Source organism: Eulemur rufifrons, chromosome 30 (genome assembly GCF_041146395.1).
Source record: "Eulemur rufifrons isolate Redbay chromosome 30, OSU_ERuf_1, whole genome shotgun sequence".
NCBI lineage: Eukaryota > Metazoa > Chordata > Mammalia > Primates > Lemuridae > Eulemur > Eulemur rufifrons.
The window spans coordinates 10,142,565-10,167,848 of NC_091012.1; the positions used below are offsets into that span (position 1 = coordinate 10,142,565).

At 39.1% G+C, this 25,284-nt stretch overlaps 1 non-coding gene across 1 annotated transcript; it reads right to left on the bottom strand.

Annotated features, from left to right (window-relative positions):
* Nucleotides 1-13,016: 13,016 nt before the first annotated feature.
* On the bottom strand, nucleotides 13,017-13,177 carry LOC138379176 (U1 spliceosomal RNA). Its single transcript, XR_011231982.1, has one exon. It is a non-coding gene; the product is annotated as a U1 spliceosomal RNA (small nuclear RNA).
* Between the last annotated feature and the right edge of the window lie 12,107 nt (nucleotides 13,178-25,284).

The window sequence follows — 25,284 nt, forward strand, 5'->3', positions numbered from 1 at the left end:
ACTTCATATGCCAGCCACAAGTTCTGGGTTTCCCAAACCAGCCGTACTTCTGACCAATTGACTATAAATTTTGGGTTTCCCACTACTCCCTCGGGTTTGATAAGTCACTAGAACAACTCAAAGAACTCAAGAAAGTGCTATACTTATGATTAAAATTTTATTATAAGAGATACATATTAGGACTAGCCAATGAATGCAAGGTCTGGGAGGGTTCTTAGCACAGAGCTTCTGTGTCCTCAACACAGGGAATCAATATGTTCACTAACCAAGAAGTTCATCCAAGCTTTGGTGTCCATGTTTCATTATATGGGCATGACTAATGGAATTACTTGCCATGGGACTGAAATCAACCTCCAGTTTCCCTTCCCTCCCTGGACATTGGGAGGTTGGGCTGGATATCACATATCTCAAAGCTCCAACTCCCTAACCAAATGGTTTGTCTTTCTGGCATGGCCAGCCCCCATCCTGAAACTATCCAGGGGCTCACTATGGGTTACCTCATTAGCATACACGCAGGCATGGGCCCACAATTAATAACAAAGGCATTCTTACCACTGGGGATAGACGCTCCCTCCCAGGAACCAGGGACAAAGACCAGACAAAATTTCTATGATACATCTTGTGATTTTCTTCTTAGCCAGTTCATATGTTTATGTTAATATTGACTGATTTTCAAATATGGAAATATCCCTGCATTCCTAGAATAAAGCGCACTTGGTCATGGTGTATATGTGGTTTTTTTAGTATATTGCTGAATTCTATTTGCTAATATTTTGTTCAGGATGTTTGCTTCCATATTGATGAATGATGTTGGTATGTAGTTTCCTTTCTTTTGTACTGTCTTTTTGTACTTGTCTTTTGAAACCAGGATATTATTAGCTTCAAAAAATGAATTAGAAAGTGATCTCTCCACTTCTATTTTCTGGAACAAACTGTGGAGAATTGTTGTTAATTTTCTATAAACTTTTAGTAGAATCTCCAGTGAAATAATCTGTGCTGAGATATTTTTTGGTTTGAGAGGTTTTGAACTATAAATTCAATTTCCCTAATAGTGATAGGATCATTCAAATTATATATTTTATATTGGATGAGTTGTTGTAGTTTGTATTTTTTGAGGAATTGGTCCATTTTCTCAAGTTGTCAAATTTATGTGTGTAGAGTTGTTCATAGTATTCCCCTATCTTGTTGGTATCTTTGAGGTCTATAGTGATATACCTTGTTTTATTCCTGATATTAGTAATTTGCATCCTCTCTCTTTTTTCCTTGTTGGTCTTGCTAGAGGTTTGCTAATTTTATTGATCTTTTCAAATAACCAGATCTCTGTTCCATTTATTTTCCCCATTACTATTCTGTTTTGAGTTTCACTAATTTCTGCTATTATTTCTATTATTTCCCTTCTTGTGCTGGCTTTGGGTTTATTTTGCTACTCTCTTTCCCATTCCTATTCTGTAGGTTGTCTGTTTATTCTCATGACTGTTTCTTTGGCTGTGCAGAAGCTTTTTAATTTAATCAGATCCCATTCATTTATTTTTGTTGTTGCTGTGATTGCCTTAGTGGTCTTCTTCATAAGTTCTTTGCCTAGGCCAATGTCTGTAAGAGTCTTTCCTACATTTTCTTCTAGAATTCTAATAGTTTCTGACCTAAGGTTTAAGTCTGTTATCCACCGTGATTTGATTTTTGTGAGAGGTGAAAGCTGTGGGTCCTGTTTCAGTCTTCTACATGTGGCTATCTGATTTTCCCAGCACCATTTATTGAATAGGGATTCTTGTCCCCAGAGTATGTTTTTGTCTGCTTTGTCAAAGATTAGATGGCTATATGAGGGTGGTTTTATATTTGGATTTTCTGTTCGTTCCACTGGTCTGTGTCCCTACACTTGTGCCAATACCAAGCAGTTTTAAGAACCACAGCCTTGTAGTATAGTTTGAAGTCTGGCAAATTAATACCTCCCATTTTGTTTTTATTGCTTAAAATTGCTTTTGCTATATAGGGTCTTCTCTGATTCCATACAAAGTGTATAATTATTTCTTTCTATATCTGTGAAAAATGATGTTGGTAATTTAATAGGGATTGCATTGAATCTGTAGATCACTTTGGGTAGTATAGACATTTTAACAATGTTGATTCTTCCAATCCATGAGCATGGTATGGTTTTCCACCTATTTACATGTTCTGCAATTTCCTTCCTCAGTGTTTCATAGTTCTCCCTATAGAGGTCCTTTACCTCTTTAGTTAAATATATTCCTAGATATTTTATTTTCTTTGTTGCTATTTTGAAGGGATTGAGTCCTTAATTTGGTTCTCCGATTGACTGTTATTGGCATATATGAATGCCTCTGATTTGTGTGTATTGATTTTGTAACCTGAGACTTTACTGAATTCATTAATCAATTCCAAGAGTCTCTTGGTTGAATCCTTGGGGTTTTCCAGATATAACATCATATCATCAGCAAAGAGTGAGAGTTTGATCTCTTCTTTCCCTATTTGGACTCCCTTGATTCTGCTCTCTTGCCTGATAGCTCTCGCAAGGACTTCCAATACTATGTTGAAAAGTAATGGGGACAGTGGGCAGCCTTGTCTGGTTCCAGTTCTAAGTGGGAATGCTTTCAATTTTTCCCCATTCAGTATGATGTTGGCTGTGGGTTTGTCATATATGGCTTGTATCATTTTTAGGTAGGCCCCGTCTATGCCTATTTTGTTAAGCATTCTTATCATAAAAGGGTGTTGAATTTTGGGAACTTAGATTATTGATTTGAGACTTTCCTGTTTTTCTAATGTGCACATTTAGTGCTGTGAATTTGCCCTCTCAGCACTACTGTAGTTGTGCCCTACAGATTTTGGTGTATTTTATTGTTCACTCAGTTCAATACATTTTTAAAAATATTTCTTGAGACTTCCTCTTTGAACGGTGGATTATTTAGGAGTGTGTTGTTTAGTTTCCAAGTGCTTGGAGATTTCCTTGTTATTTTTCCATTATTGATTGTTAGTTTGATTTCATTGTGGTAAGAAAACATGCTCTGTATTATTTCAACTCTTTTAAGTTGGCTGAGGCTGTTTTATGGCCCAGGATATAGTCTATATTGGTGTATGTTCCACGGATGCTTGGGGAGGATGTGCATTCTGATGTTGCTGGAGAGTCGAGGTTCTCCAGAAGAACAGAATAAATAATATATAAATATGAAAGGAAATTTCTAGGGGAAATTGGCTCACATGATTACCAAGGCAAAGTCCTATAGCAGGCCATCTGCAAGCTGGCAGATGAAAGGAGCTAGTGGTGTCACTCCCAGAGAAGCTGGTAGCCTGGCTCAGTCCAAGTCCCAAAGCCCCAGAACCAGGGAAGCTGCCAGTGCAGCCCCCAGTCTGAGGCTGAGGCTGAAGGCAGGAGAGCCCCCGGGAGACCACGGGGAGGCTGTGGCACGAGTGTCAAAGTCCAGAAGCCAAGGAACCTGCGGTCTGATGTCCAAAGGCAGGAGGAGAAAAAGCATCTGGCTCTGGAAGAGAGAGCGAGAGGAGGCCAGAGGAAGCTGAATATCTATCTCCCTTCTCCCTCCTGCTTTGTCCCAGCCCCCACCGGTGGGATGGTGCCACCCACACCGAGGGCAGGCCTCCTCCCTCAGTCCACTGACTCACACACCAGTCTCCCTGAAACACCTTCACAGACACACCGAGCAACAACGCTTCCCCAACCATCCGGGCATCCCTGAATCTAGTCACGTGGACATCTATCGTTAGCCATCACAAGTGGAGTGTTCTATAAATGTCAGTTAGATCCTATTGAATTCTTCTAGAGTCTTGCTAATTTTATGTCAAATTGTTGAGAGAGGGATGTTGAAGTCTTCAATTGTAATTGCGTATTTGTCTACTTCTCTTCTCAGTTCTGTTAGTTTTTGCTTCTTGTATTTTGCAGCTCTGTTGTTTGGTGTGTTTACATATAGGTTGCTATGTCTTCTTGGCGGACTTACCTTTTTAACAGTATATAATTTCCCCTTCTGTCTCTGGTAATCATCTTTGCTTTGTAGTCTATTTTGTCTGATATTAATATAACCACCCTTGCTTTCCTTTGGTCAATGTTTGTATGATACATTTTCATTCCTTTACTTTCAACCTGCCTATATCACTACATTAGAAGGGAATGTCTTGTAGGAAACCTATATTTGGGTAATGTTTTCTAATCCAACTTGTCAATCTCTGTCTTTTAATTAGTGTAACTTTAGGTCATCTGTGTTTAAAGTAATTATTGATATGTTAGGGCTTAAGTCTGTCATTTTATTTTTTGTCTTCTGTTTGTTCTCTCTGCTTCTCTTTTCTCTATATTTTCTTTCCTGCTTTTTTGTAGGTTACTGGAGCATTTTTTAGAATTTCATTGTGATGTATCTATAGTGTTTTTGAGTGTATTTCTTTGTCTAGCTCTTAATGGTTTCTCTAGGTATTACATTTACATATATATGACTTATCATAGTCTGTTGGCGTCATCATTTTGCCGGCTTGAGTGAAGCATAAATACCTTACCTCCCTTTACATTCCTTCCCCGGCCCTTTGTCATATAATTGTCTTAAATATTTCTATACATACATTGAGAGTCACATAAAACAGTGCTATAATTTTTGTTTCAATTGTCAAACATTATTCAGAAAACTCAAGAGGGGAGGAAAATCTACATTTTTCTTACTGTGTTCTTTCAACCTTCCTGATGTTCCAAAGATTCTTCTTTTATTGTTTTCTTTATATTTAGAGAAAAACCTTTGGCCATTCTTTTAGAATAGGTCTGCTGGTGAAAAATTCTCTTAGTTTTCCTTCATCTGACAGTGTCTTGATTTTTTCTTTAATCTTGATGGGTGTTTTTGTTTGTTTGGTTAGGGATTTTTTTTTTTTTTTGCTGGGAATTCTTTATTCTGATTTTCTTTCAGCATTTGAAAAATATTGTGCCACTTCCTTTTGACCTCCTTGGTTTCTAATTAGAAATTTGTTGTCATTTGTTTTATGTATAATCTTTAGTTTTCAGAAATTTAATTACAGTGTGTCTTGGTGTAGATTTCACTGTTTTTATCCTACTTGGAGTTTATTCAGCTTCTTGAATCTGCAGGGTTATGTCTCTTGCCAAATTTGGGAATTTTGCAGCCATTATTTTTTCTGAGTACTTTTTCCATCCTGCCCTTTTCCTTCTTTCTTTCCAAAACTCTGATGACATGAATATTAGATATTTTGTTATAATCCCATAAGCCTTGGGCCTAGTATTAACCAAGTGAACTGCAAGAATTTGTACTATCAAACTCAGTATTTGCAAACTTAAAAAAAAAAAAAAAACGTGGGCCATAGGGAAACAGTAAAGTATCATGGTTAGGAGACTGGCCTTGGATTTAGCCTGGCCTGGGTCCTAGTCCCAGCTCTGCCACTTATTAGCTGCATAACATTAAGAAAAGGAAGCTATGTCTTAGCTTTATGTCTTTAATCTCTAAAATGGAAAAAAATCTATGAATTCCTAATAATGATTAAAAGAGAGCAAAGAAGAAAGTCCTCCATTTTCACTATTTTTTGCAGCAATAATCAACTTATTTGAAATTCATTAAAGCATAATCATTAATCTTACCCTTCCAATAGGAAATATATTTCATGGTAGCCCAATAACTTCAGCTGATAAAGGAAAACTCAGCTTTACAGAAGAATGCCAGGCAATAAATGTAGAAGGAATGATAGAATTAGAAAAATCATTGATTTGAAATTTCTAAGGAAATCATTATCAAGAAGCATTAAAATGGCCAGGCACCGTGGCTCACACCTGTAGTCCTAGCACAGGGAGACTGAGGCAGAAGGATCACTTGAGCTCAGGAGTTGAAGACCAGCCTGAGCAAGAGACAGACCTCATCTCTACTAAAATAAAATTAGCTGGGTGTTGTGGCACACACCTGTAGTCCCAACTACTTGGGAGGCTTAGGCAGGAGGTTTACTTGAGCTCAGGAATCTGAGGTTGGAGTAAGCTATGATGATGCCACTGCATTCTAGCTGTGATGACAAAACAAGACTCTTTCTCAAAAAAAAAAAAAAAAAAAAGGGAAAAGTCAGACCAGGCGCGGTGGCTCGCACCTGTAATCCTAGCACTCTGGGAGGCTGAGGCGGGTGGATTGTTTGAGCTCAGGAGTTCGAGACCAGCCTGAGCAAGAGCAAGACCCTATCTCTACTTAAAAAATAGAAAGAAATTATATGGACAACTAAAAATATATATAGAAAAATTTAGCTGGGCATGCTGGCACATGCCTGTAGTCCCAGCTACTTGGGAGGCTGAGGCAGGAGGATCGCTTGAGCCCAGGAGTTTGAGGTTGCTGTGAGCTAGGCTGATGACATGGCACTCTAGCCTGGCCAACAGAGTGAGACTCTGTCTCAAAAAAAATAATAAATAAATAAAAAATAAAAAAGTCAGAATGGGTATCTTAGTTCATTTGTGTTGCTATACAGGAATACCTAAAAATATATATATATATATATATATATATATTTTTTTTTTTTTTTAAAGAGGGGTATTTGGCTCCTGTTTCTGCAGGGTATACATGAAGCACTGAACAGGCATCTGTGAGGGCCTCAGGCTGCTTCTTGGGGGAAGGCGAAGGGGAGTGGCGTGTGCAGAGATCACAAGGTGAGAGACAAAGGGAGAGAGCGGGGAGGTGTCAGCCTCTTTTTAACAACCAGCTCTCTGAGGAACTCACTCACCCTCAAGGAGGGGCATTAATCTATTCTGGAAGTATCTGCCCTTTTGAATCAAATCCCTCCCATCAGGCCCCACCTCCAACATTGGGGATCAAATTTCAACATGGTATTTGGAGGGGACAAATGTCCAAACTATAGCAATGGGATAGATCAATTACCTTGGCATTAATCCTATTCTAAACTCCAAACTGTGCTCTAAGAACAGAGTTCTTAATTTTAAGGGATGTTGATAAATCAAAGCATCCAGAGCAGGTAAACAAAGTGGTCACAGAGCTGGGCATGGTGGCTGACACCTGTCATCCCAGCTACTTGGGAAGAGTTCGAGGCTGCAGGGAACTATGATTGCACCACTGCACTCCAGCCTTAGTGACAGAACCAAACCCTGTCTCTAAAAAAAGTAAAAAATAAATATTTAAAACTTTTTAAAAAGTGGTCCCATAAGGTGGAGCCAGGCTGGAGAAGAGAAGGCTGTGGATGGAGTCTCTTCAGTCCACAAGGGACCCTCATACATTGCACAGGATAAATTCACTATTTGGTGGCTTCAGAAGCAGGAAGACAGGCAGATGAAAGACCTTGCTGGCAGCGAGAGAGGAAAAGCTTCGGTTAGTACTGGGGAAGACAGAACTGAAGCTGGTGAGAGGCGCGGTGCTGAGGGAAAATGCCGACAGTGAGGCACTAATACCAGTGTGTCCCCAACGTGATAATGCAGGGGCGAGGGCAGCAGGACAGGGCCCACTGGATTGGTTCTGTGGGTCTTGACCAACCCGCTGGCTCCTAAAGTGCCCAGTCTGAGAACGTTTCCACCGGCTGCCGGTGCCCCGACCAGCAGATGGCGGGTGGCCACTCGCCAGGCTCTTGGCTGAGTTGAGTGGTTTGTCCCCATCCCACTGTTGTGAAAGCAGGTGGGCCTGTTTGCTGGGATCACCCGCAGGTAGCCTCCCTGCATGGCGGGCTTCTGCGCTCCTGCTCAGAGTCCCTGACTGCTTCCCAGCGAGCACTGCTGGGCACGGGGTGCTCAGGAAGCCCCCCAGTCAGACGGAAGAAAGAAGCACAGATTGCAGCTGAAGAGCTCTGCACTCCCTTCTGGTTCCGAGAAACGGGAAGGCAAACACCTGGTGAGCAGTGGGGGGCCCTGGAGGTGCAGCCTGTGGGCCGTGCACGCATGCAGCACCTCCACGGGGTGGAGAAGGGGAGGCCCCGGGCTGGCCGGCCTCTCTCTGCATGGCCAGCACGGTTGGCTCATGCACACTGAGCCGGCAGTGAGCAGGGGAGTGCACGCGTGTGTGTGTGTGTGTGTGTTTGTGTGTGTGTGAGCAAGTCAACACACGGGTTGTGCTTCTGGTGAGAAGCACTGTGGGGAGGGTCCCTGGTGGACTGAAGACATTCCCTCCGCAGCCTTTTCTTTTCCGGGCTGGCTCCACCTTATGGGACCACTTCTTACAAATTTTTATTTATTTTAGTTTTTACTTTTTTTAAAGACAGGGTCTCGTTCTGTCACCCAGGCTGGAGTGCAGTGGTGCAATCATAGCTCCCTGCAGCCTCGAACTCCTGGGTTCCAGTGATCCTCCTTCTAGTAAGACACTCTGTGTTTTCACCTCGGCAGGTGAAGGCCGCTGCCTTGTTAAGGTTTTCCAAATGGAGAAACTTAAAGACACACAGTGGGCCCCGGAGGCTGGACTAGGGATTGTGCTTCTGTGGAGCTGCCATGTGCCCTGAGCTGTGTTGTTACTTCAGTTCCTTCTCATTTTAATTCAATTTTGAGACTTATCAGCACTATGCTGCTCTACTTCTGGATTGGGCCAAGGAGGCAAGAGGGTAAACTGAGTCCAGACTGCCATGGATAGGGGAACAAGTGTGTCCTGGGTCGCAGCTTCTCAGGTGCCCCTGATCCTGGCCATCTGGGAGGAGGCCCAGAGGACAAGCGGGAGGATCCCAGAGCCCCTGAGGAAGCCAAGCCAGCCCTGGGAGGCCTCAGGTCCTTGCTGGGGGACATGGGAACTCGGTTTCTGATGCCTTGTGCTTTGGCCTGGGGCATTTCATAGGAGGCATTTTCAGCTGGGAGCACCCAGGCTGCGGTTAGCGACCTGAGGTTCTGTTGGGTGAAAGAATCCTGAGCCCTGGACTCCTCCAGACGTTTCACTCCAGCTCAGCAGCCTCCCCACGCTACCCCTGTGTGCACCCCTCTGGAGGACTTGGAAAAAAGGTTTTAGCCCAGGTTGCGTTACCTTTTGATATCTTCAGGACTCATTTTTATCCCTATGCCAGATTCTAACCTTACTGTGCCACTAAGAAAGTTTTTTTTTTTTTAATTTGAATAAACTTCGTATTTTGAATAGTTCTAGATTTATAGAGAAGTTACAAAGACAGGACAGAGGCCCCCTATATACCTTTCAGTTTACCCTGTCAGAGCTCACATCACCAGAGTAGGAACGAACCCAGACTTGGGCGTGACCTGGGGTTTCCAGCCTTCCTCACTGTCAGTGCCACTTCCCACCCTTTCTACTCCGACACTTTCCATGTTCCTCACTCTTCTCTATAACTGGTGGAAAATCAGTAAGAAAAAATCGCACAACACTATCAAAAAGTGGGTAAAGAACATGAATAGAAATTTTTCAAAAGAAGATATAAGAATGGCTAATAAACATATGAAAAAATGCTCAGCATCTCTAATCATCAGGAAAATGCAAATCAAAAATCACAATGAGATATCACTTAACTCCAGTGAGAATGGCCTTTATCAAAAAGTCCCATAACAGTAAATGTTGGCGTGGATGCAGAGAGATAGGAACACTCATACACTGCTGGTGGGCCTGCAAACTATTGCAAGCCCTGTGGAAAGCAATATGGAGATACCTTAAACAGATTCAAGTAGACCTACTATTCGATCCAGCAATCCCATTATTGGGCATCTACCCAAAGTAACAAAGGTCATTCTATGACAAAGACACCTGGACCCAAATGTTTATAGCAGCACAATTCACAATCGCAAAGATATGGAAACAACCCAAATGCCCATCAATTCATGAATGGATTAGTAAACTGTGGTATATGTATACCATGGAGTATTACTCAGCTATAAGAAATAACAGAGATATGACATCTCTATGGTTCTCCTGGAGAGACTTGGAAGCCATTATATTAAGTGAAGTATCCCAATAATGGAAAAACAAGCATCACATGTACTCACCAGAAAATTGGTTTCCCTGATCATCACCTAAATGCACATTTGGAAATGATACCAATTGGATATCAGACTGAGATGAGGGTGGGGGGAGGGGATGGGTGTATGCCTACATGAGGAGTGCGTTGCGCACCGTCTGGGGAATGGTCACGCTTGGAGCTCTGACTCGGGGGGATAGGCGGTACATGGGCAATGTATGTAATCTGAACTTTTGTACCCCCATAATAAGCTGAAATAAAAAAAAATAAATTATCTTTGTTAGGCTGTAAAAATATCCAGGTGGCAGCTCAATACCTCAGAATGTCTTAGAAATAATAACTGATATTAATTAAATGTGCTTATCCACCCACTTAAACCTTCAATTTACTACCAATTGAGAATTGACACACAAAGAGAATAGATTATTATGTTCTTACAAACATCCTCTAAATGGCTGCAGTAAAAAAAAAGGAAAAAAAAAAGAAAGAAAAGAAAAGTAAATTCAAAGCTACTTCCTATTGACAAGGGGGCATGTTTGAAAAATTCATGTTAAGGGGAGAAAACAAACATATCTTTAACAAGATTAATCACCATTATCCACAACAGATATGCTAATGAATTTACTTATTAGATATGCAACATTCTGTAGAGTTACAAACAGAGTATCTGTCAGTGCTATTAATTTTATTCTTTAGAAACTTTGTGAATGTCTATTTCCTCTAAACTACAACAAAATAAAATTAACAAACACTCTAATTTTGAAGTTTTTGGGTTATATAAATACTTTGAGAAGCTTTCCCTCAGATCCAGCAAACTAGGGCAATTGCCCCAGGCTTCAAGCTTTGGAAAGGACTAACAGACATCCACTCAATTATGCTGCTAAATATTACAGAATGAAGACAGGCGTTTGAGGTAAGAAAGGTAGTTTTCTCCTAAAGCAAAAGATCTTGAGAACTTTCTACAAATACACATACTCAGGCAATACACCATTATCATCAATATTAAGATAAAACAGGAAACCTCTTGAAGAGTCCTTTATGGAAGAGTCCTTTAATGATTCATCTTCCCCTCTATGATGCTGTTATAGATATGTGTGTGTGCATGTGTGTGTGTGTGAAAGAGAGAGAGGGAAAGAGAGAGAGAGGGAGGTAGGGAGAAAGGCAGGGAGGGAGATAGAGAGAGAGAGAGAATACTTATTTTGATAAACAAGCAGAGGGGGAAAGTAATGAATCTGGGTTCTGTAATAATCAGACAAGTGATTCTGGGAACATCATTGAATCACAGACTCCTCATCCTAAAAATTAGACAGTAACTTTTTAAAAAATCACTAAATGCAACCCCATCAAAAATTCTGTGTTACCTCAAAAGGCAGAGGAAGAGGAGAGTGGAGGACCAATGGAAGGAGGGAGAAGAATGAAGAAAGAAGCAGATAACTTCAGAAAATGTGAGGAACTCATTCAGGGTTTTATGTAAGTAGCAGAGTCTGGATTTGGGGGTCCAACCCACTGAGCTTCAAAGGCTTCACTGTGAACCTACCCCATGCAGACCATGACTCTGAGATCTTGCGCATAAAGTCAGTGATCGAAGTACAAGGACATGCATAGGATCTAAAAATAGACCCTTTAGGGTCAATTTCACAATGTGTTCATAAGGTAGAAAATAAAATAGTGTTGTCTTTACAGCGTGTCCTTTCCCACTGAGCTCAAACACTTCACAGACATCACCTAAACCTATGTTGGTGTGCTGGGTTTATTCATTAAATTACCAGGTGATGAATACCTCGACCAGGCTTACAAGGCAATCCAGTGGAAGTGCTGATAAACATCCCGGATGAACTACACTTTCAAAGTAAAAGGGTAAAAATACAGTTACCTGAATTGTTCCAATCATTATGGATAAAATATCTGGTTGGTTAACTAAGATATTTTAATTTTTACTTGGAAAATTCAGTGTCCTATATACAAATTCACATGGACTGACAAGATATAAAGTTGCAGGTATGTTTATTGTTGAAACATAAAGAAGCAGCAGCAACATGGCCTAGTAAAAATGGAGGAGAATGACCAAATTTTATAAAGCAATGCCATACTTTCCTCATCTTCAAGAGCTTTTGATATACTCTGATGGGAATTATAAGCCATGATTTGTTAAAAATCACTAAAAATCCTTTTTCTGGGGCTCTATAACAAAAACTTAAAAATAAATTTAAAAAATACCAAAAAACACAGTTGAACTAAGTTGGATGGAATGCTTTTTCATATATAGTCAGAGAGGTTAGAAATGATGAGATACTTTAAGGGATAAAGAAGTGCTAACAATGTATTTCTTTCAGGGATCTATGGTGGGTCTGGTCTCATTACTGTAAAATCTGAGGAGTGAGAACTCAGTAAAGCTCCACGTGAGATGATGTAACGCTGTCATAGTAGCTTTCAGACAAGTAATGAGAAATAACACTTTACACAGTAGGGAATAAATTCCCTGACCTAACACCCAGAGCTAACCCAGTATAAAAAAAAGTGTTACGATAAATTAATACCTGTTATAATTTTAGGAGTTTATAAAAGAATCCTGAGGGTATTTTGAGCACATTCATAAACATACTTTAGAAGGTAATGATAGAAAATCCCCTGGTGTCACTGTCTACAGCTCTGGGCTCAGTCAGCATTACTGATCGAGCCCAGATAGTATTGACATAGTTCATCTGAACAAATCACATGATCAAATCACACCTGCCCTTTGAGAATTAGCTCCAATATTATTCTTCCTTGAAGTCTTAAAGTAAAAGTACTTAGATGACCAAATTCCTGGAGAATTTGGTTTGTACATCTCCAAATATTTACTCTCCACCCTAAATCATATATTTCAATTCTTCCCATAGTAACTGTGGACCAAATATGGGCCAGCCATTGTGCTAGGTGCTGGTGGACACAGGTGAGTATAGTATGAAGATGACAGGTCTCAAGACTCTGAAGGAAAGCACTCTGTCATTCATTTAGTCTTCTCCCTAGATATGTTAAATATATACGTTATTTGTAAATGAAATACAATGTATGTTTTCGTGTCGAGTCAGCTCCCATGATTATATACCTACTCTCAGTATCTGCATATTTTTATTTATTTATTAATTATTATTATTACTTTTTAAAAAAAATTTAAAACACAGGGGAAAGTTGGAACGCAGTTCCCACACTACCAAAAATTAAGCAGTCGAGTTTTCCACATTTGGGGATAGCAGAGGGGTCAGCACACCCAGAGTGCAATGGATAAGCCTTGCCCTGGGAAACCCTCGTGACCGTGGCATCTTCCCTGCCAGGTAAGTAGAGTATCCATGTAAATACTAAAGGAGCTATTTCCGTCCCTGGACATTCTGGGAAGTGTGACATATTTTTTGAGGCAAGGTCAATCAAGACCTTGTGGTGTTTCTGAATTACACTTTGAAACTCATTTCTTTTCAAAGAGTAGATAACTGCTAACTCTTTATTAATGGATTGAATAACTATTCTGACCTTATTAAATAGTCATTTAAAAATGTATTGACTATTTTTTCTTGTTTCATATATATGAAGAAACAAACAAAGGTACCTCAAATTTGAAAATCTTTCATTAGAATTCAATCATATTAAGCACACATGAACATATACACATACATTTAAAGTCTAGTCAAAGTATCTCCAAATTTACCATAAAGAATCTCCTGATCTCCCTTTAGTAAGAGAACAAGACTGGAAGAAAACAATGAGGTTGGCCAAGTGCATTTGTTTCCTGTAGCAAGCCAGGCAAATTCTAAAAATTGTTAGATTCAAGTAGAAAACCAGAAATTTTAAGATATGTTGAAGGATAAATGGCCTCTGTTCATGCTTATGATCTAACTAGAACTAAATGAATTTCTAGTCTTGAATTTCCTGCAGACTCCTTTCTTTAATCAACTAAAAGATTTTGAATACATAGAGCAGTTATGCTCATCTGGTATTTGCAGCAATGGCAGATAAGGAAAAGGTATTAAAGCTCAGTTAACTAAAATGCTTTTGCTTTATTTCTCTGGTTGTTTCATGGGAATAATGCTAATAAGATTGCAGGGGAGAGAGAATTACATGTGTGAAACTGCCATGAACATTTCAGTTAAGTGAAAGAGAATAGCACGTTATCACTCACTTAAAATGTTAACGCATTAAAGAGTAAATTTCTTTCCTATGTAATTGTTTTTAACATATGAGATCAGAGGCCGGGCGCGGTGGCTCACGCCTGTAATCCTAGCACTCTGGGAGGGCGAGGTGGGCGGATCGTTTGAGCTCAGGAGTTCGAGACCAGCCTGAGCAAGAGCGAGACCCCACCTCTACTAAAAATAGAAAGAAATTATATGGACAGCTAAAAATATATATAGAAAAAATTAGCCGGGCATGGTGGCGCATGCCTGTAGTCCCAGCTACTCGGGAGGCTGAGACAGGAGGATCTCTTGAGCTCAGGAGTTTGAGGTTGCTGTGAGCTAGGCTGACGCCACAGCACTCACTCTAGCCTGGGCAACAGAGTTAGACTCTGTCTCAAAAAAAAAAAAAAAAAAAAAAAAAAAACATATGAGATCAGAAAGCAGCTGGTTGGGCTGTAGAACTTCTATATGTAGAAAACTGAAGGAATAACAAGAATGGCAACCCTGTACTTCCTTAAGTTATCTTGTTAAACCACACCCATACCGCATGTGGTGGAGATCAATGTCTACATTTCAAAAATTAAGTACAGAATCAGGATTGGCACCAAAATCTGTCGAGCTCCAGAGTTATTGTAACTAACCACCAAACTGCTTTGTTTCTTGACTACTTTGTGCAGGCAGTGGACACATGCTTAACCTCAAATGAGGAAATACATTTTCATTAAAACATAAAACAATAATGACTATTTTCTTCTTTTGCTGTGACTCCCTTTCTTGCTGTAGCTTTTGTAATTTAGGTTTAAAAGAGATGTCTCAAGATTTCACTATGTACAGCCAGTTTAATATTGCTGGTAATTAGTAAATAGCTATCACAGCTATTATATGCATAGGTTCTTCATTTCATATGGTTTTAAATTAGGGTTGACCGATACTAATTAATTCATTAAAGATATTGATGAGCAATGTGACAAAATATCTATTTGTGTATTTGTGGATCTATTATTTTATAAATATTTGGATATAATTTAAAAATTGTAAGAATAGTACAAAGAATTTATAAATACATTTTACCAAGATTTTGATATTTTATAACATTGGTTTTTATTTTTCTCTCTTTCCCTTTCTCCCACATGCCTTTGTGTGTGTGTATTTTTTCCCCCGAATTCTTTCAGAGTTAGTTGCTGACATGATATTCTCTTACCTAAACATTTCAATGTGTATTTTCTAAAAGCAAGGAATTCTCTTATATAATGTAGATGCAATCATTAAAATCAAGAAACTGACGTTGATACAATACTGTTATCTAATCCACAGATGTTACAAACCTTAGGCAGTTTTTAAGTTGCCCCAATAATGTCTTTAAGAGCAAATGAAAACCCAAGGTCATGCATTGTATTCATGAGATGCACTGTCATGTCTCTTTAGCCCCTTTTATTTTGAAATAGTTTCCGAGACTTTCTCTTTCATGACACTGACATCTTTGAAGAGTAAAGGTCTATTATAATATTTTCTATAACAACCATCAATTTGGGTTTGTCTGATGTTTCTTCATGATTAGATCCAGTTTGTGCACTTTTGGAAGGAATATCACAGAAGTACTACTGTGTCCTTTTCAACACATCGTTATCACGAGGCACATGCTGTCAACTGGCAGTTATTTTTGATTATTTGGTTAGGGTGGTATCTGCCATGTTTTTCCACTTTAAAATTATTTTACCTTGTTTAATAAATAACTTGTTAAAGAGATCTCTGAACAAAGAGAGTATTCTGTTACTTCTTAAACTTTCACCCATTTCTTTTAGCATCCACTTATGTTTCTTGCCTGAATCAACTGTTAGTACAACGGCTGGCAAACGGTGCTTTTCTAATTCCATCGTTCCTTCTACATTTATCAGATGACTTTCTGCTGAAACAAGAGCTTTCCCACTATGGGCTCATGCATTCTAACCTTACTCAATAGTTATAATCTTCTGCTATCATAATTTTGATGTTCATGTTATTGAAGATTTGGCCAGTGGAAGCCCCTACATGCTGTCCCCTGTGTCCTTTTGACATGTCCCCATCATTCTTTGAACACTTTCTCATCTTTCAGCACAAAAAGTTTTCCTTAGCATACAGGATAATCTTGGACTTTCCCTGCCCCAGCCCTGAAATCAGCCATTTCTCCAAGAAGTCTTGGTCCTTTTAGCAGAGAATGGTATTTAGTAATCAAAATCTAGGTACTAAGTGTATTCCTAATACAGTGTCATGAATGCTAGACCTCATAGAGTAGAGCTAGGGAAGAGATTGTATCTAGCTATCTATATTTCAAACCCTTAGTTCATACCAGCACATCAAATACAAATCCAACATCTGAAGGGTCATTCTATCCTTCCCTGTTTCTGTATCTGTAACTGTCTTCTCCAACAGTGGGAAACTTAGCTCCCATTATCCACAAGAGATATGGATATAATGTCTTAAAAACAGAATGAATAGAAGATAGTTTCAGAATTACCGACCCATGCCTCTAAAAGAATTACTAGAATTCAACACACATTTAGAGGTTTTTTTTTTTTTTCCCCAAACGAAAAAGAGCAAATACTGTGTTCAAGATTACTTGGGTTGATTGCTTGTTTTGTCTTTGGTGAAATCATGCTATTCATTTATAAAATGATTGCATCTATTTTTTTTCTCCTTATATTCAGTTTCAGAATTTTCTACCATTCTTTGTTTTTCATTTATTTTTAGGTATAAAATATTAACACGATTCTGTTGGATAAATATGGATATAAGAGGTATTGCTGGATCATATGGTAGTTCTAATCGAAATCAGCATCTAATAGAGATATTAGCACTCACATGTTCACTGCAGCACTATTCACACTAGCAAGTTGTAGAAATGACCCAAACGTCCATGGACAGATGAATAGATAAAGAAAATATACTATATACATAAAATGGGATACTATATAGCCTTTAAAAAGAAGGAAATTATGCTCTAAAGATCTGTTGTACAACACTGAACCTAGAGTCAACAATAACATATTGTAAACTTAAAAATTTGTTAAAAGTAAATTTCATGAAATATTCTTACCAAAACAAACAAACAAACAAAAACAAAAACCCCCACAAAAGTCAAAGAAAGGTTGAAAACAAAAAACCCACAAAAGAACCTAAGGGTCTCTTTCTAAGGAGATGCCAGTCTCCTTGGGTAAAAACTGGGGATGGCTAGCTAGAAGACCCATCAATCTTTGAGGGAATGACAGTATAGCAAACGGATGGCAGCAAGGGTATGAAGCTAAGCAACACTGTACCCAGCAATAGTCACTTCAAGGAATTTATCCTGAGGAAATGACCGGACTGGAAATGTTTGTGCAAAATAGGTTATATCAGCCAAAAAGTGTAAACTAACAAAGTACCAAAGAAGGAAATTGGTTAAATAAATTATGGTATATTTGTAAAATGAAAAAAAAAAAATATTAACACGGTTCCAAAAGTCAAGACTATACACAAAGGTATATTCGAAGAGGATACAATCTCATCCCTCACTTCTTCATTTAAAACTGTCCATCTTATGTTCACTCATTCTTTCTAAGTAACCTCATTAGTCTCTTATATTTTCTTTCTGTGTTTCTCTTTATTCATATGAGAAAATACATCTATATTTTCTTTTTTCTTCTTCTTTCTTATTAAAAAAGTAGAATACTATAGATATCCTTTATGTACTTTAATTTTTTAGTTAATATAATAATATATTCTGAAAATAACTTCATATAAGTTCATAGACATCATCCTTCTTCTTCTTCTTCTTTTTTTTTTTTACAGGTGCACAGAACTCAATTCTATGAATATGTCATAGTTTATTCAACCACCTGCATATATATGGACATGTTAGATCTCTCCAATGTTATGGAATTACAAATAATGTTCAAATGAATAACATGTGCGTATACATTTGCATTATTGTTGAAGGTGTATTTTCAGAATAAATTCCTGAAAAAGAAACTGCTGAGTAAAAGGGCAAATGCAATGCATATGTAGATATGTTAGATATTACTATTAATAAGTCTTATCCTATAAGTTAAACTGAACATCTTTACATAATATGTAGAAATGTTGGATATTGCTAAATTCCCTTCCTATAAGTTGCACTCAATATCTTTATATGTTTTTAAGAAACAAATGTAAATATTGTAAATATACGTATGTGTATATGTATTATATGTACATATGTGTATGTATATTGATACACACATATATATAAGTTGTTCATGCCTTTTGCCCATTTTTCTCTCAGGTTTTAAAAAACTTTTTGCCTCATTTATTAAACATTTCTGGTATATTTTTAATAGTACCACTTTTTCTTTGATAAATATTGCAAATATTTTCTCCCAGTTGTCTTTTGATTTTATTTAAATCACTTTTGAGATGCAAACAATAAAAATATTTTTACATGTAGGTGATCAAATTTGTCTATCTTTGCATTTATTAAATCTGGATTTTGAGTCATAGTTATAAAGCTTTTCCCTAAAAATTCAAGTTAAGAAGGAATTCATCCATGTTTTTATCTAGTATTGTATGCTTTCATTTTTTTTTTTAACTTTTTCCAGGGTCTCCAGCCCCATTTATTAAAAGGGTTCATCTTTACTCTAGTGATTTGAGACGGCACCTTTATTATACATTCATATGTGCTTGAATCCATTTCCAGATTTCCTCCTCTATTCCATTGGTCTATATTTACATTCACGTATCAGTACCATACTGTTTTAATTATAGAGACTTTATAATATATTTTAATGTCTGCTAGGGTTATCCCCCCTTTGCATGTTTTACTATTTGGATTTTTGGAATTTTTTTTCTCCTTTTGCATGCTTATTTTGCCATATGACATTTGATATCAGCTTGTTTAATTCCACCAAATACATTTAATATTGATTTTGGAGATTCATTACATTTACAAAACATAAAAAATGGATAAATTAACTTAGTGTGAACTGACACCTGACACTGAGTATCCTATACCAAAACAAGTTATATCTTTTCATTTATTATATCTGCTTTTATGTGCTTCAGTAGTGTATTAAAATTTACCACAATTAACTTTTTTGCACATTCCTTGTTAAACTTTTTCCTGTGTATTTTATTTTTCTGCTATTATAAATGGAGTTTTCCTGCAATTATATTCTCTAAGTATTGTTTGTATACATTAAGATATTGATTCCTGTATGTTAATTTTATAGACTGCTGTTTTATTGAATTCTTTTATTATTGGAGTTAGCTTTATCATTGATCATCTAAGGTTTTCTAGGCATACAATCATCATCTACAAATAGAAATAGTTTTACTTCTTCTTTTCAAGTTCTTACGCCCAACATTGATTTATCTTTCAAATTGCATCAAAGAAAACCTCTAGAACAATGTTGAAGGATAGTAGATATAGGAGGAAATCTTGACTTATTTCTGATATTAGTGAAAATACCTCTAGTGTGTTTACCCATCAAGTAAAATTCTGTTTTGCTAATGCAGTTTATATATATATTTTATCACATAGTGTGCTCACTAATTTCTATTTTGAGTTCTGTTTTCCTCAAACAGGTGTTGAATTTTGTCCAAAGCTTTACCAGGATATTTAGAGATTAGAAATATGTATTTCCTCTTTCAGAAATGTATGCGTTTGGATGAGATATGCATACAAATAGCTAATACAAAAGCATCTTTGAAATTCACTTGATATTCTGTTCACAAGTTGCATAATACATGAAAATAAAAATATATTAATTCCTTATCTTTTTCTTTAAAGCTCCAACTCTCTTTCTTTCAAATCAAGGAATAATAGGTATAGAAAAAGTATATCACAACATTGGCTTTTACAAATGTTTGTACATTCTATATGTGAAATCATGTTTGGGGAAGCATAATGAGATGATATAATGTGATTACTTTATAATCCAGTATTAGTTTTATCCTCAAAAATTAGCATAAAAAGGGATTCATTCTACTATATAAGCTGCAGCTGAAGACAGTTCATGCTAATAATTTTCTGGCACTATCAGTATTGCAATTAAAAAATACAATGAAAAGGCTTGCACACAGTAAATAGTTGTAAGTAATTGCAATTAAAAAAAGTACACAAACAGGATTCCAGTTAACCTAAGTTTTGTATAGATAATCCAACTGAAGAATACCAGTAAGGAATCATCATCACATTGTTTATTTTATGTAAAGTTTAAAAAAAGAAACTTTTCTTTGAATGTAAGTGTATTTTGGGTTTTCTAGGAGAGAAATGCCAATTTTTACACTTATTTGTAACTCCTTCATTTATATTCTGAGAAGAAATGAAAAACAGAATATTGTAATATTATAAAGAAAAGCAACTTTTGGTGTGTAAACAAATTTTGTCCCCTAAATTTTCCTGAGGTACTTTAGGATAATTTATGTCACACCTGTTGACTCTACTGAAGGTTTTGTATCACTCTATCTGGGATTATAAAACACATCTGTAAACTGCATTTTGCTTTAGGACCCTTAAGTGTATGACATTATGAGCATTGGCACATAAATGCTCATTTACACTTTCGGCTGAAATCATACTGATCATTACCATAAGTTGTGAATCAAAACACCATTGACCACACAGGTGAGTTGGCTGTTACATCTAGGGACTACATATTATTCTGTTTTTGCTCATCTCTAGAATCTGAGTCAACTTTCTAAAACCCCTGCGGGAAATGACTTATTTTTAATTGACATATGCACAAGGTAAATGAGAACTAATACTTGATAAAGACTGTGTAGCAGATTGCATTGCTGGCTGCAGTTTTTTAAGCCTCTCTGTAACCACACTTTTTGTGGTGCATCCCTCTCCCAGTCACTTTTGCTTTGGCCAATGGGAACAGGAAACTTGACACAGCAGAAGTGTAAAAAAGTGCTTGCTCATAAAGAAGCCTGGGCTTGTCTGTTTAGAGGATGAAGTGGGTAGTCCAGGATGAGTAGAGCCTAGACCAACTAATCCCAGGCAACCCAGCAGTTGACCACAGACACTTGCCTGAGCCAGCTGAGAACAGTTAATCCAGCCCAGAGCAGCAGAAGCACCCACTGACACATGAACTTGGGGGAACAATAAACAGCTGTTGGGTTGTTGCTTTAAACCTTTATATTTTGAGGTAGTTTGTTTTGCAGTATTATTGTGGCAATGGGCAATTATACAAAGTGCCTAAAATTTTCTTTAAGTAAGGACATCTTAAGTGTTTCTTGGTGTCAAGATCTCTAAAATGCTGTGCTATTTCCAACAGAGCTTTTTTTAAGTGGGATTTGATAATGTGATTATCAAATTTGAATATATGAGTAGCAGCCAAAAATATCTACACAACAACAAAAAAAGCAGATATCAAGACTCATTGTGAAGCAGTGTTGGTACTGTCTCAAGCATATACAGCCAACTCAGGCAGAGTGGAAGAATAAACTGCAGCGTATTCATAGCAGTCAGTGTGAGTGAACTACAGCAACAAGCAAATAACTGTATGGATGAATCTTCACAACATAACACTGAGTGAAAATCTCCTAAGAGATTATCCTTGGTGTGATACCTATTTTATATACAGAACTTACAATGAAATGCTTTAAAAAAAAAAAAAAGCAAGGCAATGATAAGCAGGAAAATTCAAGATGCTGATTAACTTGGGATGCAGCAAGCAGGTAGATGGGGAAATCATATAGCAAAATGTAGCTCACAATAAAACTAGCTTTTGTTTTGTACGGTGGGCTCATAAATTCTTATTTAATTACTAAAAAAACTAAATAAAGTAATTTAAAATAAACAACTAAGCAAAAGTAGTCCATACATGAACTAAAAAATAGAGGTCTGCTAGCTAAGAAAGCTGGGAAGTGTGCTACAGTAAGCAACGCATGCTGGCTGCCCTCTGACTTTGTTTTAATGACCCAGGGTCATCATTTTGTAATGCCCTAACATGGAAATGCAGCTCGGAACTATGGCTGGGATAAACATGTCACTGGTCACAGGCGGGGCCTATAATTTGCTCTCAGAAGAGAGTCCATATATCTTATCCATTTCTTTCTCATACACAAACAATTACATGCAGGATGTTATTGATGAATTTGCAAACCTCTCTGTTTTAATGAACTATTAGGTGTCTTTGGCTACATAAGCAGAAGCCTTTGGCAAAATATATTAAGTATATTTGAATTCACCACTTGAACTTCTCGATTTTTTTTTTTTAATCTGTACTAAGTCTGAGGTACACATTTTTTCCACCTTCCCAGTTGTTAGCTAGTATGCGACTATACTTATACTTACGTGGTAGAATAATTTTGATATTTTAAAAAATGTGTGCAGTCACAGGGCTGCTTAAACGGGCCATGCGGCCCACCCTAGCGGGGCCCCGCGGTGTGGGCAGTCACACGGCAGCTCTGAAGCCGGCCATGCGGGCCGTCCGACCGTTGCTTGGTGAGGACGGCAGCTCGGTGAGGACGGGGGCTCGGTGAGGACTGGGGGGGGGCTCGGTGAGGACGGGGCTGGGCTGTCCCAGCTCTCTGTGCCCAGCACCCGCGGCCTTGGTCACAGCCTGAGAGCCCGAGGCAGAAAGGGAACGTGTTTTCTTTTTTAACATTCACTAAAATTAACACACACATATTATGGGTAAGAAAGAGAGTCTACAAATAATGTTTCATAACTTTATTATAAGAAATACTTATTTTATAATTAATTTCCATTTATCATGACTTTTCCCCATTTATCGTGTTTTATCTGTTAAAAACTTTCAGGCTTTTTCTTTCCTTTAGTTGCAGCGTGCTTCTATATTGATATTTATATTCAGTTTGCCTTGTTCCAGATCAGGGCAGGACAGGAAATCTCCCTCCCTCCCTCCCCCTTCCTTGTTTGTTGCTAAGTCAGCGTGTGTGGGTCCACAGCTCCCTGACTGTGACTCAGAGTTGTTAAGTCCCGACTCATTCCGACCATGTGGAGCCAGAGAAACAGCCGGGGGGACATCCAAGGAGCCGGCTCTGGCCCTTGCCGCCACTGAGCCAGGGCGAGGGTGTTTCTCAGGGCCTCTCCCCAGTGCCAGGGTGTCTGGCTGAGCTTTCTTTGCCTTCGCTTCACCCAAAAGCTGCCCTGGGGGCTGCTCCCTGCCACCCTGGCCCCCATCAGAGGCTGAGGGGGATTTCAAGGCTGGCCCTACCCTCCTCAGTCCCCTGTCTCTGTCCCTAAATTTCACTGCCAAACCCATTTCCTTACCTTGTCTCGCTCTTCAACTCCTCCCTATCTCCCAGGCCCTCGTACTTTCAGTAATCCCCAGCGGGAATGACTTGTGGATTTAGTGTATACTAAAGCTAAAATTCTGAGAAGAAAAATAGAAACAAATTCACCTACATGAAAATATCAAATTTGGGGGTCAGGGGATTCGAGCACAGAGAACAAGACCCCAGAGTATGGTGCTCTGACACGCTGAGTGCTTCGGACTGGGAGAAGTGGGAAGGCCTCAGAAGCCGCCTGGCAGAACCCAGGACTTTCCAGTCTTCTCTTGCCTCCCCCAGCCCCACGGCCCTCAGTACAGGGAGGGACTCTCTTTGGAATTTCCCTGTCTGACTAAGGAGAAGAGAAGAGACAGAAAGTCATCTCCATCCTACTAGACTTTTCTCTGTTCTTCCCAGGGCAGCACCTAGAGATCATCCACGTGACAAGACAGCCTCTGTTGCAGCGCCCTTTGCCCCTCACCTCTCCGTAGTTGGCCAGCCCCCCTCATTCCCATGAGAAGCGTTTGCCAGGTACTGTCTGCCTCCCGTCTGTTCAGCTCCCCTGGTAATCACTTACAGCCCTCACGTTGCTGACACTTCCCACAGCAGCCTCTCCCTGAGCAGAGCGTGTATGAACCTCAACCACCTGGCCCTGCCGTGAGTCTCAAATGTGCGGGACCCCCACGTCCGTGCGTGTGCTGACAAATTTGTATGTCTTTTTTTCCTGTTAACATGTCTATTGTCAATTTATTTCTGCAGACTGAGACTCAAACCTTCAGAGGGAAAGTTGCTTATAACAGAATACCTGAAAATGGGTAATTTATTGGAAGAATTAATATTTTTAAAATATTGATACTGCCCCAAATAATCTACAGATTCAATGCAATCCCTATCAAGATATCAATGACATTCTCAAAAAAACTAAACTAAACTAAAATAAAATGTTCCTAAAACTTCCTTCGCAGCCAGAGTCTGATTCTTCTAAGTCATTTTTAACTCAAGAGTTTTGTCTGTGTTTCTTCACCCAGTATTGAGATGCAGCATTACCCAGAGTGCTCCGCGATTGTTCCCAGGAACTTCAGGTCTGTTCAACTCCCCTGGTAATCGCTTACAGCCCTCCCATTGCCGACACTTCCCACAGTGCCCTCTCCCCGAGCAGAGGGTGTATGAACCTCAACCACTTGGCCCTGCTGTGAGTCTCAAATGCACGGGACTCCCACGTCCGTGCGTGTGCTGAGAAATTTGTATGTGTTTTTTTCCTATTAACAGGTCTATTGCCAATTCATTTCTGCAGACTGAGACTCAAGCCTTCAGAGGGAAAGTTTAAACTTCCCTACAGAGGGATTCCTATTCATTCGTGTCTCCTGAGCTTTAGTGGCACGTGAATTCAATGACCAGCATCCACCAGAGACTTTTTTCTCTAAACAGAATGAAGTGGATTTCCAGCTCAAAATGGAGCAGCGGGCATGTGTGAATGGAGGGAGGAAGAAGAAAAGGGAGACTCATGAGAGTCAAGAAATTTCACCGCTTTCTTCTACAGCAGGCGGCGAGACAGTGGGAGCCTGGCCTTCCTTGCTGACTGCCTGTGACATCACTACACAGCTTCTGTCAACACGACTGACCATGTGGAGTTCTTATTATTGACAGTTTGCAATTGCACTTTGCACATCCAGCATGGAGTTTGGCCTGGGCCCCTGACTCCCCTATGCACCCCAGTCATTTTACCCCCACGATCGGGGCACTCACCCTAGAGGGTCACGCAGCCGGCCACTCCCTGGCTTTCCTCACCTGTCCCATCTGCAGACGCCAGGCTGCGCTGCTGCAGATGCCTGTGGACAGATGGGTTTTTGCCACATTCTCTGGATGGGGCAGAGCCTGAACTGGAGCAGCCCCCTCCTAAAACACTCACTGTCCCTCAGAGCAGAAAAAAACTCAACAAATAAAACCACTCCCTGGCTTGCACGACACTGATTTCCCTCAAGGGAAGGCTGATGGCCCCACACCTGCACCCACTCCTGCTGCCCACAGTCCCTCTGCATCACTCCTGCTGCCG